The following is a 15,615-nucleotide window of genomic DNA, read 5'->3' as shown; positions in this document are numbered from 1 at the left end:
TCCGTGGATTTCCAGCTGATTTTAGAGATGACTTTTCTAGATTTTTCGTTAACCTACAGCTGGTCTGGACGACAACTTCTTGACCTAAATCAAGAAGCGCGTGTCTTTTTCGGAAGACTTTACTTCCTTTTAATGATGGAATTGATTCATCGTGTAGATCCATCTTTTCTTTCAAAAGTATTACAATAAATCGGGTAAAACATTTAATTTAGTCCAAAACAAAAGCACCTGCAATAAACTTTACAGAAACATGTGATAGTTAGTTTACATTCTCCCCACACTTGGCTTTTTTCATGCGTCTTTTTATATCTTAATAAATAAATTCAAGCGTTTTAGTTGTTTCTCAATTTATGTCATTTCCGAGGTAACAATAATTTCGGCATTAACACCTAGTTTTATCGTTCATAAATATGTATAAACATGATTTTTAATTCATTTAGTTGAAAATTTTTCAAATTTTCATAAAATTTAGAAAATAAGCCAAGTATAAACCCGAGAGAATTTATAACCCTTCCCCACACTTGAGATCATGCAATGCCCTCATTTGCATGAAATCAGACTCTAATTATAAATTCATGAGGGTGATTAGTGTAGAAAAGTGATTAATAATACCCAATTTTGTAATTACAAAGCTCGTCGAATGATAGATGGCGCACCTCATCGTTCATTCCTTCTTGTTTTATCATACATGTTTTTCTTCAAAAACGGTTGCTTTTCTGAACTGTTTTCTAATCTTTGAAAATGCATCTTTTACCCTAGCTTATTATGCATGTTTATTAACGAGTTATGCACTAACCCGAACCCCGAATTTAACGTTAAATGGGGTTAGACTTCCCCACATTTAGCTGACGACATGTGAAGTCGGTAGAATAAGTTCCACGAATTAGAATAGTGAGCCAGTTATTTACATCTCGGGTGGTGTATAATATATCAATGGGTTTAAAGTTTAGAACCACCCGATCGTCACTACTTAATTCTTTTTTTAGTGTAGCTTTTAGTAAATGGAAATGTCTCTTTTCTGGTTCTTGGTCAAATGGATCGATATACACCGACATACATATTATAGGGTGGACAATTCCTAACATTTCCTTCCTTTTATTCTCGGGATTAAAGGTTTCACCTCTATTACCTAATTGGGTGAAATTCGAGGTGTCAATATCTATTACAGCTTGTAGTTCATCTTTGGTAGATGACTCGTCTATTGAGAATATTGGGTTGGAAGGTTGTGGAATGGTGAATTTCGGGATCAAAGCAAATTCTTCTTCATTAATCGGTCCCACCATTTTGGTCTTGGGGGTAAAATTTTCAACGTTATCGTTTTTCCAAGAGTACCAATTTGTCACCCTTACTTCTTCTTCTTCATCCATTGATGGATCGTTGATTTCGTCGGTAGAGGCTAATGTGTCGATAAGTTGTGAAATTGGTAAAGCTGAATAAAAAGTATCATCGGGATAATTGGTGATTTCGGAGCTCTCGAATTCATCAAAATTCGATGATATGAGATTTTCTTGCACAATACTCCTCAGATCAACAGGTGTGTAATCTGATAGAGTTTCAGCTTGCCGATTTACAAACTCTCTCATTTGTTCATTTTGAGCATCGAGTTCTTTGAGTTTGATTTTCATATAATCTAAAGAATTTTCAGGCACATAATTTTCCTCGTCTTCTGGTTGTTGAGTTTGGATATATTCTTAGGAATAATCCCAATTTGAATTGTATTCTTCATAATCATTCCATTCAGGTTCCATGGGTGCATAATTTTCCATAGGAACGTAATAATAACATTCCCATGTTGAGTGATAATCTCCACAAATTTCACAACCAGTTATTGTTTCGTCATTCATGATCCAAGATTGACCGAACGAATTGTCATCAACACCCGTTTAAGAGTATTGATTAAATTGATTTCTGATGTCATAAAGAGTTTCCAAGGCCTTGTTTTCAAAATTTTCCATTTTATTGCGATGGCCAAATTTTAGCTACAATGTGGTGCATTCACTAATTATCCTATTAGTTATAAAATTATAAAAATTATTTAAAGTTATCAAATTAATAGACTTTTCTGCTTTTGCCCACGTTTCGAATAGCCAAAAGATGTAGCAGGGAGCCAGAACCCTTTAAATAGGAAGCTCACAACTCAGCCACTTACAAATCCAACTATTACTACGAAGCAGAAAATTTGGATGTCTATCACTTTAACCGCTTAAAATAATTTTTTGTAATTTAAAGAAATTTAGATAAGAAGTAGAAAAAATTCTATGTCCTAAAACTAGAATGTCGAGAAATAAGAAAGAAAAAGAGCGCGTCGAAAAACGTCGAAAAATAAAAATAAAAAAATAGCGCGTCGAAAAAATAAAAATAAGAAAGTAGCGCGTCTAAACTTAAAAAGGCACTAAAAACTAAAAATTAAAAGTTGCGTCTAAAAATTTTAAAGCTTAATAGAAAAACTATATCCCAAATGGCAATATCTTAAAAAGGAACTAAAAACTTAGAACAGCGTCGCAAAATTCTAAAGCACATAAATCTTAGTCTAAAGAAAAAGCACTTAAGGGATTTTACGGCAAAGCCTAAAAATCTAGAAGTAAAATAACTATGGCAAAAACTATGACTTAAAACTAAATACGAACGAAAAATACAAATATTACGCTAAAACGAATAAAAAGGGTACAAAATATAAAAATATACTAAAAGTTGTAAAAAGTACAATTTTTATAGAAATATTATTTTTATATTATTTATTTTATAAAACTATTAATTTTATAATTTAATTAAAATAATTAAACTAAATAATACAAATTAATAATAAAAACTAAATTAATAATTAAAAATTAAACCCTAATTAGGTTTATAATAATAATAATTATATATTAATTAAAACCCTAAACAGGCGGCTGAGGTTACCAGGCCTGTCAAATCACCTCATGCGATCGCATGAGGTGTTAGTTGATTTTCCATGCGATCGCATGGCTTGCGAAATTGGGTCAGGCTCTGGGCTGCAACAGTGATCGGGCAGAGTATGTTTTTTATATTTTTTTTTCTGTTTTGCTGTTTTGATTTTTCTATTTTAAATAAATACAAAATATTTAAATAAAATTTATATTTTTACAAACTTAAAAATAAAAATAAAGAAACTTTATAAAACTTATATATTTAACAACTCTTAAAAATATTTATATTTTTGTTTTTCTAAAATGATATATAAATATATTTATACAAAAATAAATTAAAAATATAGCGTTTCGCCGAGTTCCCCGGCAGCGGCGTCAAAAACTTGATGTTATGCGAGGTGTATATGAAATAGCTTATATTTTAAATACGAAATACGACGAAATATTACACAAGTTTTAATTATTTTATTTACAGATGGGATATACCTAAACCTTGCTACAACACTATAGGCAGTGTACCTAATCGTAGAGTACTATAGTTTTTAGTAAGTCCGGTTCGTTCCACAGGGAGCGGGCTTATTGTACACTATATTTTAATTAACTATATTTGTACAAAATATTTATAATTATATATAATAATATATAAAAGGGGGTTTACCGTTTAATGACCGGTTTGTCGATTTTAAAACTTTACTCTCAGTTAAAACCTAATGTAAAATATTAAATAAATAAAAGACTTAATTTAAAGCGTAAAATAAATAACGATAATGAAATTGCAATAAATAAAAGTGCGATGAAATAAAATTGCGATAATTAAAAATGTGATAATTAGAAGTGCAATTAAATATGAAAATAAAGGAATTATGCTTATTTAAACTTCCGTAATCATGATGTTTGACGTGTTGATTTTATTTTATTCCCATGGGTTAATTGTTCTTTGTCCTGGATTATTCAATATGTCCGTCTGGTTTTTGTCCATGACAGTCCATCAGTCATAAATATAAAGTACGAGTGTCCTCGTCAAATTATCCTTATACCCGAAGTCAAATATTCCAACTAATTTGGGACTTAAACTGTAACAAGGTCTTAATACTTTGTTTAATAATTACACCAGGATATCGACTGAGTGTAACCCAAGGTTTTAATACTTTGTTATCAATTATGCCAAGTGTCCTTGTACATTTTTTCACCCCTGTTTTAATAATTCTAGTGGCTATTAATCCATTCCCGTGTCCGGTTAAATGAACTATTATTCGTACATATAAATACCCCGCCCATCGTGTCCGATTTGAGTGTATATGGTTATTTATAGGTACGTCCAATTGTAAATCTTTATATTAAAATTAACAAACTATCATTTAGTTAAACAAATATAAAGCCCATTAATAGCCCATAGTCTAATTTCCACAAGTGTCGTTCTTTTGTCCAAACCCTAATTATGGTACAAAATCCAATTACCCAATTTTAATATTTTTAGCCCAACATCATGATTACTTCGTCTTAAATAAGCATAATAATAACTTAAGTACGAGACATCAATTTAAAAAGGAGAACATAGCTTACATTGATTATTTATCGCGTAGTGTTACACGGACAGAGCTTCGACTTTAAAACCCGTAAAATAACCTTTACATAACACAAACTAATCTAATATAAAACTACCCTATACTATAATATATATATATATATATATATATATATATATATATATATATATATATATATATATTTATTATTATTAGAGGAGTATTATATATATATATATATATATATATATATATATATATATATATATATATATATATATATTTTACACGTCGAATTCGTTGGTTATTTATAGATGTGGCCAGGATTTTGGCCCCATGCGATCGCATGGCTTTTTGCCTTCCAGGCCATGCGATCGCATGGCCAGCTGGATCCAGCCACATTTGCTTGTTTTCTTCTTTGTCGACATAATATATAAATATATATAATATATATATATATAATATAATATATATAATTATATATATATTATATTATATTCTTGTGCATAGTAGACTCATAATTTTTGGTCCGTTGCGTCGCGCGTTGATAGTTGGCTCGGGTGCCGGTGCCGGATTTTCGAACGTCCTTTCGTATAATTTAATATCTTGTACTTTGCATTTCGCGATTTGTAACTTTGCACAAAAATTATTTTCCTTAACTTCCAAAATCCGTGCGAGTCTTTTACTCACTTTTTAGTGGCACTTTTGAGTGCACTATGGCTTTAGTGGCACTTTTCCAGCTTTAGTGGCACTTTTTCTCCAATTCTTTAATCTTCATGCTTTTCGTTTCGTAACTTGTACTCTTGTCAATTTTAGACGTTTCTCATCATTAAATTGAACCACTTGGATTGTATCTTGTACATTTGAGCTTTTTGGACATTTGCGTCTTCAATTCTTCGTTTTCGCCTTTTGTCTTCGCACTTATTTAATATAAACGATTACAACTTAAAATAGGACAATTACAACTAAATAATTTACATATTGGGAGGATATTGCTACTAAATATATGTTCATTTGGAGCACTATCATAGCCTGACCTTAGATCGATCTTAGAGTAACATCCTGATCCTTGCAATTGATCAACAAATCATCAATCCTCGGTAACGGATATCCATTCTTGATAGTCAGCTTATTCAATTTCCTGTAATCGATACAGACTCTCATAGATTCATCCTTCTTCTTTAAAAAAAAGAACTAGAGCTCCCATGGCGAAGAACTCGGTTGAATGAATCCTTTGTCTAAAAGCTCTCGTAACTGAATAGATAACTCTTTCAATTCTGAAGGTGCAAGCCTATTCGGTGCACGTGCTATAGGCGTCACTCTCGGCATTAATTCAATCTGAAATTCTACGTCTCTATGCGGTGGAAGACTTGGTAATTCTCTCGGAAGGACCTTAAGGAAAATTTCTAACGGTTGGGACATCTTCGGGCTCTTAACTACTTATTCAACTTTGCTCATATGTGCCAGAATCGCGAGACATCCTTATCTTATGTACTTCTGGACCTCCGAGCAATTAATGTAACGCAACAGTGTACTGATCTTCTCTTCGTACACCATCATTGATTCGTCTTTGGTAAAAGAAATTTGAATGGCCTTCTGGTCGCAACAGCCTTGGTTGTGTCGTCAGATAACCAGTCCATTCGAACCACAATGTTAAATAAAGAGATATGGTAGTCCAAGCATAATAATTTAACTCCAAGTCTCACTCGTGTAGATTTCTATTGTAATAGCCCGCCAATCGTCGGAAAAAGTACTGTTCGGTATGGAAGGTGGTCATAATCTTAACGGTATGGGTCTTAGCTTATAATTTTCAAAGGATTAGGAGCAATCGTTGATTAAAGTTTTGGGTGAGTTTGGTGCGAGAGACGTTTACGATGGAAGTGTATGATCAAACTTCTTAAAACTGGACCTCCTTAAACTATAATGATATCAATCATGATACGTTTTATTCCCAGTTAATAGTTCCATAGGGTTCACGTTGTCTAAGGCAGATATTGGATTCCAATTGTTGTGACAGAATTCTCTAGTGATAAAGTTTCTATCGGCACCGATGTTGATAGTATATAAACATTATGAATGCTGAGTAAGAACAGACTCGTGAAGAACTTCACCGAAATTGATGTTGATTGCATGGTGAATTATCAGACTTGTCCCACATCGGTGGGGGAGAAGAACGGAATACCCTTCATGAGGGAAGGTGTGAATACCTCTTCTGGTAGACTAGTATTGGAAAGCAAAATCGTGAAGCCGCGGGTGGCTGAATGATAGGAAAGTCGGACGTTAAGTAGACAATATTTACTACGGATTTTGCAGGCTGTTATAAGGAATTCATCCTCTAATGATATATCAGAAATGAGTCGTGATGCATAGTAGCTAGTAGTAAATGGTAGAGGTGCTGGTAGTGATTAGTAGTATTTAGTAATGGTAAGCAGTAATGGGTAGCATTAAGTAGCAACTAGTAATGTCAAGCAGTGAGAAAGTAGTGATCAGTCGTGACTAGCAGTGAGAGGCGGCGTTGAGAAGTAGTTAGTAACGACAAGTATTAAGGAGTAGTGGTATGAGATGATGAGTATGTTCTAGCAGTGTCTTCGTAGTTCCAAGTAGTGATCGGTGGTGGCGGACAGTGTCAAGGAGCGATGAGTTGTGACGTGATTATACATTTCTTATAAGTTATAATAACAAATAAATTCGCACATTGTAAATTCCTACTCATAGTTGAGATTATACGGCTTATGCTATAAAAGGTATCTATCCAAGTAACCTACTTGACTCGCTCCCAATTCCTCATTTTGCAATGTCGGAACTTCTATATGAGTTACCATAATGTAATCCCGGTCATTACATTATGCTATCGCACATATCCATTCGACATCACTCCATAAGTTCAAGATAGCTTAGTCAACTTAATGCTCTTAAGTGTCACGTCGTGTGTACGTATGTGATTCGTGATATCATATATCTAGTCCAAGTCCATATCATTATGGGTATAGATGCGTATATGTATGTGATATCTAATATGTAGCCCTACGGGTAGCATAGTAGAGCAAACAGTGCAAGCATGGCGTATAACAGTCATTCTAAGTACACGGCTATAGACTAGACCCACTAATGCGCCCTACGGTTAGCACACTAATGTATCCTAGTTCCCTATAGCCAAAGCTCTGATACCAAATGTAATACCCCATCAGAATCCACTAACGGCGCATTAACTCTGGTCCCAATGCTTGGCTTGACTTCTACATGACAGCAATGTTCTACAGCGGAAGCAACTAATACCTGAGATAAAACATGCAAAACGAATCAACATAAAGTTGAGTGAATCTACAAGTTTAGTATATCTTTTCGTAAGTTAGGCCACAATATTTTCTTGGAAAACATCATAGGAAATGTATACATTATCATGAGCACTTGATTATAAAGCTTTATGGCGCTACACCGATTAGGTGTACGAGTTTACCTTATCATGGCGCTACACTGATTAAGTGTACGTGTTTATCTTATCATGGCGCTACACTGATTAAGTGTACGTGTTTATCTTATCATGGCTCTACACTAATTAAGTGTACGTGTTTATCTTATCATGGCGCTACACTGATTAAGTGTACGTGTTTATCTTATCATGGCGCTACACTGATTAAGTGTACGAGTTAATCAAGCTATGAACTCATATGTATAGTCGTTTAAGTTACTTGTGCCTAATATGTAAAACATTTGTAAACACAGTTTTAGAAATAGTTTCAAAAGAAGCATGTATCTCATCCCAAAAATGTTAAAGAAAATGGGACTGTAGACTCACCTTAGCAAAAGCACTCATAAAGATCTTAGTAAAACGTACTGTTGTCGAACACTCTCTACTGAACAATGTAACCTAGTCAAATAGGTCATCATAAGTATACACATATAGGTCATAATGTCAACCCATAGTGTACGCAAAGTCCTAGTGCTCAGACTGACTCAATGAACAAGTAAAAGTCAACTAATCCAAGCAAGTCAACCAAAGTCAAACCGAAAGTCAACTCGGTCAAAGTGGTCAACTAAAGTCAAACATCTCAGTGGGTCATGCAAACATGGTCAACATTTCAAACCTACGTCATATAACATGTTATAGCTCATAGTTTAACAAATCGCATTTTCCTCATCTTAGAGCATACCTTAGAAATTCGTACGTCGTAAAGAGATACATCTATAGCACACAGCACATAATTCATAAAATTATGATCAACTTCAGATCATAACTATACTTAAAATCAATTTCAAAAAGTCCGACCAAAGCCTCATACGATAATTAAAAGTCCTATATCAGAAAGGATCAAGTCTGAGTTCATTACAGAAATTTCTGCTCGCGCGACAGTTTTTAAACATTTTTCATAAAATATAGAAAATAGATTTTGATGAACGTCCAATTAGTGTCATCTCAAAACATCTCAAAGTTTTAGTGATAAAATAATCAGAAGCATTGCTTTAGCCAATTTGTATAGTTTCGTAAAACATTACAGACTCATCAGTTTTTGGCCATGAATCGGACGCATCACATAGATAAGCATATATCTCATGGAAATTCACGTTCTCGCAAGTTCTCATACAAATTAAAAATGTCAAGGAACACTTAGAGTAACATATTCCAGAAGATCAAAGTCTAAATCAATTCCTAGTTCATTCTAGAAATTTTTATGTGAACTTAAAAACTGATTCAGCATACTTTACAAATCAAATCTTCGTTTTATCATATCGGGAGCATTACATAACCTTTCGAGGCAAATCTTTAGTCTAAATTGCATAACTTTTCACAAGGAATACAGTAGTATACTTTTCATAGGCTAAAATACAAATCATAAAACTCAGAAAATTCGGATTATATGTGAAACCCTAACGAAACTTCGATTAATCATATCTTGAGCATACGATAACGAAATCATGCAAAATCAAAGTCCAAACTCAATAGTTTTTCGATCTCTATCCATCTAGATAATCATCCAAGATTATTTCATAAGTTAATTTTATCAGATCCATAAGATACAAATTTGTTTTTCATGCAAACAACGTTAATTGAACATTAAACGATAAACGATAACACAAAACATCATCAATTGAGCACTAGACTTGATTACACTATGTAATTAAAAGAAAATCAGATCTAAAATAATTAGGGTTATCAATTATACCTTAAAAACACAAATTGCAAGCGTGTACGCGTGTAGAACGACGAAAGCAACAACTTTGAAGCACGTGACTTGTTCTAATTTTGAGTTTTGAGTGGTTTTCTTGTGGGGATGGTGATCGATGATGAAGATGATGATGGGAAGCTGTAAAATTAGTGGGTCTAGGGTAGGGGGAAGTGAGTAAGTGTGTTTTTCTATTTAGGGGCTTTAAGGGTTAGCTTTAGGGCCTAACTACAACCCATTAAGCAAACTAGTGAACAAAAAGGTCCAACAAGGGGGTTTGGGGTGGATTTCGGATGTGGCCCACATGGGAGGAAAGTCATGGGCTCTTTTGGTCTAGCTAGCAACTCTATTGTGTAACCCGCTGAGTGTCGTTGACCGAAACCGCAAACCGGAACGTTAACCGGGCGTTCTAGCGAATTCTACGCGTTTTAAATCCTTAAAACTTCTAATAAATTAAAAGTAATCTTAAATCAAAATAATTACATAAAATAATTATTAAAAGTGAAATATCATTCGTTTCATTATTTTCTTGTATGCGCGTGGTCCATTTCGAGTGCCGTTAACCGTACCGGGTCTCCGGAACGTTAACTAGTCGTTGAAACGAATTCACCGGGTTTAATTTATTAAATAAATAATATATTAAATAAGTTTTTTTTCTAAAGTCAATAATTATTAAAAATAATTATTTCGTCGTTTTTCCGCGTTCCGTAAACTGAAAAGCTTTCTAGGCGATTAACTTAATCGTAACGTTTTCTAGTTATTTTGCTATCTGAAATAAGTTCATAAATTAATATAACATATTAATTCAAGTAAACTACTAGGATCAAATATGCATTTAAATCAATCAAACACATAAAGTTCTAAGTAATCACCGTCAAATATTTAACGGACAAGTAACGTTAGTAAACGGAAAAAGTCGGGTTGTTACATGGACTGATGCGCTGACTCCTTGAATGGCAATTCGTGAGCTTTGCCAAATTGACATCCAGCACAAATTGTATCTGTTTGGATATCAATTTGAGGAAGCCCATTTACTATGTGTTTTACCATCATCTCCTTTAACTTGTTGTAGCCCACATGCCCAAGACGTTCATGCCAAAGATCAGCCTTCTCATTCTTTCGAGTCTTATCCACATATGCTGTTTCAGCAGATAGTACATAGACCGACTCTATTCTTCTTCCTTGCATAATTGGATTGCCAACCACCTTCACTCTCTTGAATACGGACACATCTTCTGGTCCAAAGAGCACATAGTTCCCTTATGCTGTTAATTGTGGTACTGACAGTAAATTCTTCTTTAGGCCAGGGACAAGATACACCTTCTGGAGTTGGAGCTTATGAGAGTCGCCTTCATTTGGAATTATTGTCTTTCCAATGTGAGAAATAGACAACCTTGAATTGTTGGCTGTCAACACGACTCTCTTTCCTTTGTAATCCTCCATTCCTTGCAGCTTCGTCTCATCATTGGTCATATGATTTGAGCACCCAGAATCGATGATCCAATCATCTTTGTAGTTTATTGTTGACTTTAAGGTTGCTGCAAGAGCTTAATCATCCATGTCAGCTTCAACAGAGAATCCAGCTTCTGCATCCCATGTTTCCCATTAATGGTTGCTTCAAATGTGACCTCTTTCTTCTCATCTCTTGCGGTAGCTACATTTCCTTCTAAAGTTTGCCTTCTGGGGAATCTACATTCTCGAGCAAAATGACCCTTCTTGCCACAATTGAAGCATTCACCATTCTTTCTCTTATCATTCTCTCCATATTGTTGGCGATGATCTTTTCTTCCTTGTTGAGCTCCCCCTGAAGCATTGCTTTTTGGTTTTAGATGACCTTTGCCTCCATATGTATGTCTTTCTTTCGTCACTTCTTGTCTTCAAGACATAGCTTTCTTCTTATTGGTGAAGAGTGCTTCTTCTTCGTCTTTTATGGTTACTTCATTCATCTGCTTGGCTAATGCCTCTTGATTAGCCAATAAATTCTCCAGCTCTATTAATGATGGTTGAGTAGGCGATTCTCTCACAGCGGCTATAAATCCATTATACTCAGATCTTAAGCCGTGGATGATAATTCTCTTCATCCTTGGATCACTCACTTTCTCTTCAGGAGCAAGTTGAGATATCTCACGGCAAATAGATTTCACCTTGGTGAAATACTGAGAAATAGACAGACTTCCTTGTGAGATACCCGCGAGCTCATTTTCCAAGAGCTGGAAGTGTGCTTCATTCTTCTTTGAAAATAATTTTTCAAAAGTTTCTCAAGCTGCCTTTGGTGTTTTCTCGTCACGGATGTGCTCCAATAAATCCTCCTCGATTGTAGTCTTCAATATAAATAAAGCCTTCCCGGCCTTGATGTTCCATTTTCTCAAGGCTTCAGCATTTTCTTTCGGTGGAGGCGTTGTGTCACTACCAGCTACTATTTTCCATAAATTCTGTCCTTGTAGGTAAGATTCTATACAAGTCAACCAATAACCATAGTTGTGGTTATTGAGACTCTTGATTCCACTGCTTGTACTTGCAAGATCTGTCATCATGACGTCCAACGTCTAATAAGCTTGGTCCCAGACCGATGAGCTTTCACAGTTCCTAACTGTGCTCCGACAGAATCTCCCTTAGAGCTTCGGTGAAGTAAACGTCCAACGTTTACCGATGTTTTCCTCCACTAGAAATGGTCCCGAACGACCCGCTCCGATACCAATTGTTGAAAGCTTCGACTAGCCCAACACACCCACTATAGAGGACCTAGGTTATACTCACTCACTACACCAACACTTTGACGTTGGTTAGCCTTTAATTTTATAAATCTTTAGTGCACAATAATACTTAGGCGACAGTGTCGACCATATATCATTCAGGCGGTATAACCGATCATATATCACTTAGGCGGCAGAGCTGACCATATAATAAAAATAACACAAGTGCACTAAGATCTTAAACACAAACTAAGGCTTAACCGGGAAACTTAACAAAGAACACTTTTATTAATACAAAAATATAATTACAGTATTACTTACTTATAAGTTTTCTTTTCTCTACTTATAAGCTCTCTCTAACTCACACTCTTCTTACTTCACACCTTACTTCACACACAACACACAAATGAAATCCGCACCCTTATTTATACTACTCCATAGAAGTTTCTAGAGACTAGATATTTCCATGGATATATAAATATCTAGATATTTCTACAACCTACAAATATCTAGATTTTTCTTTTACAATTAATTCTAGATTTTTCTTTTATACTCTAATATCTAGAATTTTCTTTTATACATTTACTAAATCCATATTATTAAATTTGCATTGTATTTTAACAGAATTAACACCCGAGGGGACTCAGAAACAGTGGTTGTACCACAATTATCGACTCCACAAACTCCCAAACACTTTAGTGCAACAACGACATCACTACCAGTCTACCACAATTTAGTTTCAACTCAACAAGAGGATCCAGATCACCATCATCAAAATCCAATCAGCAAGATGGTTTCAACACCACAGGAGGACATAGTTCACCATTATAAAACTCCAAATCCTTAAGACACAATCCAGGTCAATCGATTGTGTCACTTATCACTCATATGTCATAAAAATGCAATGAAGGCGGAATAGCTCAACTTCAATTCATATGTCACAAGAAGACGCACTAAATGCTAGCATTGAGTGCTCAATCATTCAATTAGGAGGGGGAAAAACACACTCTTTGTTGGTGTCTTAATATTGTCACAAGAATTTTTAGCTTCAAACTTCATTGATAACATATCTTAAAGTGGCCAACGACAGAGTTAAAAATGATCATGAAATAATTCGTTTAGGCCTCATAGATTTGAGTATACGTGTCCTCTGTTGATGCATGTGACAACTAATATTTACTTTTGACTTATTGTTATTGAAATGGTGTTGGACATGCAGAATCACGAGGATGTGTCTCTATTTTAGGTCGAGAATTTGCATGTCTTTATTTTATGTTGCGTGTCATTAGACATCATTTCACCACTTCACAATGGCATTTTGGAGACGACATTTTAAAGAAGTGTCCAATGCCCGTCGTTCTTCGTTTGTTTTCTTTTTATCATCTTTTAATTGGTTGAAAATTACATTTATTTTAAGTTTTAACTCTAGAATGTTGGACCACAAAGGTTCACAACTGCAATTACTTTCATTCTAATTGTTAGAACATGCTAAATATTAGAACTCACCCACAATATACTTAAATATAAGTTAGAAAATAAAATACACAAAAGGACTACATTTTTAATATCTTAGCATTCTATTAATTATCATATACTCCTACTTAAATAATAAAAATAAAGACTATAGATAGGTGGGTATATAAACTCCCACTCCTCCCACGTAATGCCTATTTTCTTGTAACAACTAAACATTATCTCCTTTTAACTTAGTCAATAAAAGCTATCTACCAAAACTAATTAAACATGCTGACTAACTTGCATGACCAAATATTCCAATGCAACTTATATTCAACTGCCATTTAGGCCTCTTAATATGCTTTTGGGCTGCAACATCTTAATGGGCCACTTTTACTTTCTCTACTTGGACTTCTATTCAAGATTATCCTAACAATCACCCCCTTAATCTTGAAAAATCTCGACTTTCTTCCTGCTCTGCTTTTGCGTTTTCCTGCTATTTTTTGTTGTTCTTAACCACACCTTTCTTGATGCTATTTTCCTGCTAAACTGTTTTAAACTGATGCACTTCGTAGCTGCTTCCTACTATGCTTTTCTGCTACGATTTTTGCTATTTTTTCTGCTGCAAATTTGCTTCTTCTTCTTCCTGCTTCAACTCTCTACTTGTTGCTTCTAATCACCGGTGAAGATTACCTGTTTTTGTTAATTTGTTGAATTGTCTGCTCATAAATTCAACCCTGCTAATGCTTTTTTTTTTTATTTATCAAAATACGATCAACCCTGGTGCATTTTTTCTTTTGCTGATGCTTTTCTGCCACTTCTTTTCTGATCTTCCTGCAATGACCAAAATGTTGCCTGCGTTTTTGATGATCGATGGTGATCATCCCTGCTACTACGGCTGCTTTCTTTCTACGAACCAGGACCTACTTCCTGGCTTCCTGCTCTGATACCAATTGTGAGATCACAAAGGTCCACAAATGCAATTACTTTCATTCTTATTGTTGGAATATGCTAAACATAATATACTTCAATATAAGTGGGAAAACAAAATACACAAAAGGACTACATTTTTAATATCTCTGCATTCTATTAATTATTATCTACTCCTACTTAAATAATACAAATAAAAACTATAGATACGTGTCTAAATAAACTCCCATTCCTCCCACGTAATGCCTTTTTTCTTGTAACTAAACATTTTCTCCTTTAAACTTAGTCAACAAAAGCTATATACCAAAACTAATTAAAAATGCTGACTAACTTATACATCACGTGTATGGCCAAATATTCCAATGCAACTTATATTCAACTGTCATTTTGGCTTCTTAATCTGCTTTTGGGCTGCAACATCTTAATGGGCCACTTTTACATACTCTACCTGAACTTCTATTCAAGATTATCCTAACATAGAACTCAGTTCTCCCATCCACTTTTATCCAAACAAAAAACACTATCATGCTCTTTTTAAGTTGTGATTGAAAAATCACCTACCGACTATATTAATTAAGTTTTCAACATGATATATGTCAGTAACCTATGTTCGAGATTCGTATTTACCTAGTTCTTTATGGTAATTGGTTCGAGTATGGGTGATTGGTGAATATTGTCATGCCATCCTACTGCTCTTGGATCGATTGGTGGTCCTCGTTCTAGAGTTGGAGTGCTTATCACACGAAGAAATACAAGATGTAAGTTATTATTGTTGCGCTTCTTTAGATGATTTCGCGTCTTAAGTATAGCATTACACATGATACTATCCCGATTAAGAAAAGTAGTATTTTTGATTCCATACTTATGTATTGTTTTAATAGGCTTTCGTATAGAAGTTATAGTATAGAATTCGGCCTTCGGGATCAACCCGGTATTGGAACAATTGACTTTTTATGCCCTT

This window comes from Rutidosis leptorrhynchoides, chromosome 2 (assembly GCF_046630445.1).
Source record: "Rutidosis leptorrhynchoides isolate AG116_Rl617_1_P2 chromosome 2, CSIRO_AGI_Rlap_v1, whole genome shotgun sequence".
NCBI lineage: Eukaryota > Viridiplantae > Streptophyta > Magnoliopsida > Asterales > Asteraceae > Rutidosis > Rutidosis leptorrhynchoides.
This window is presented reverse-complemented; position numbering follows the sequence as displayed.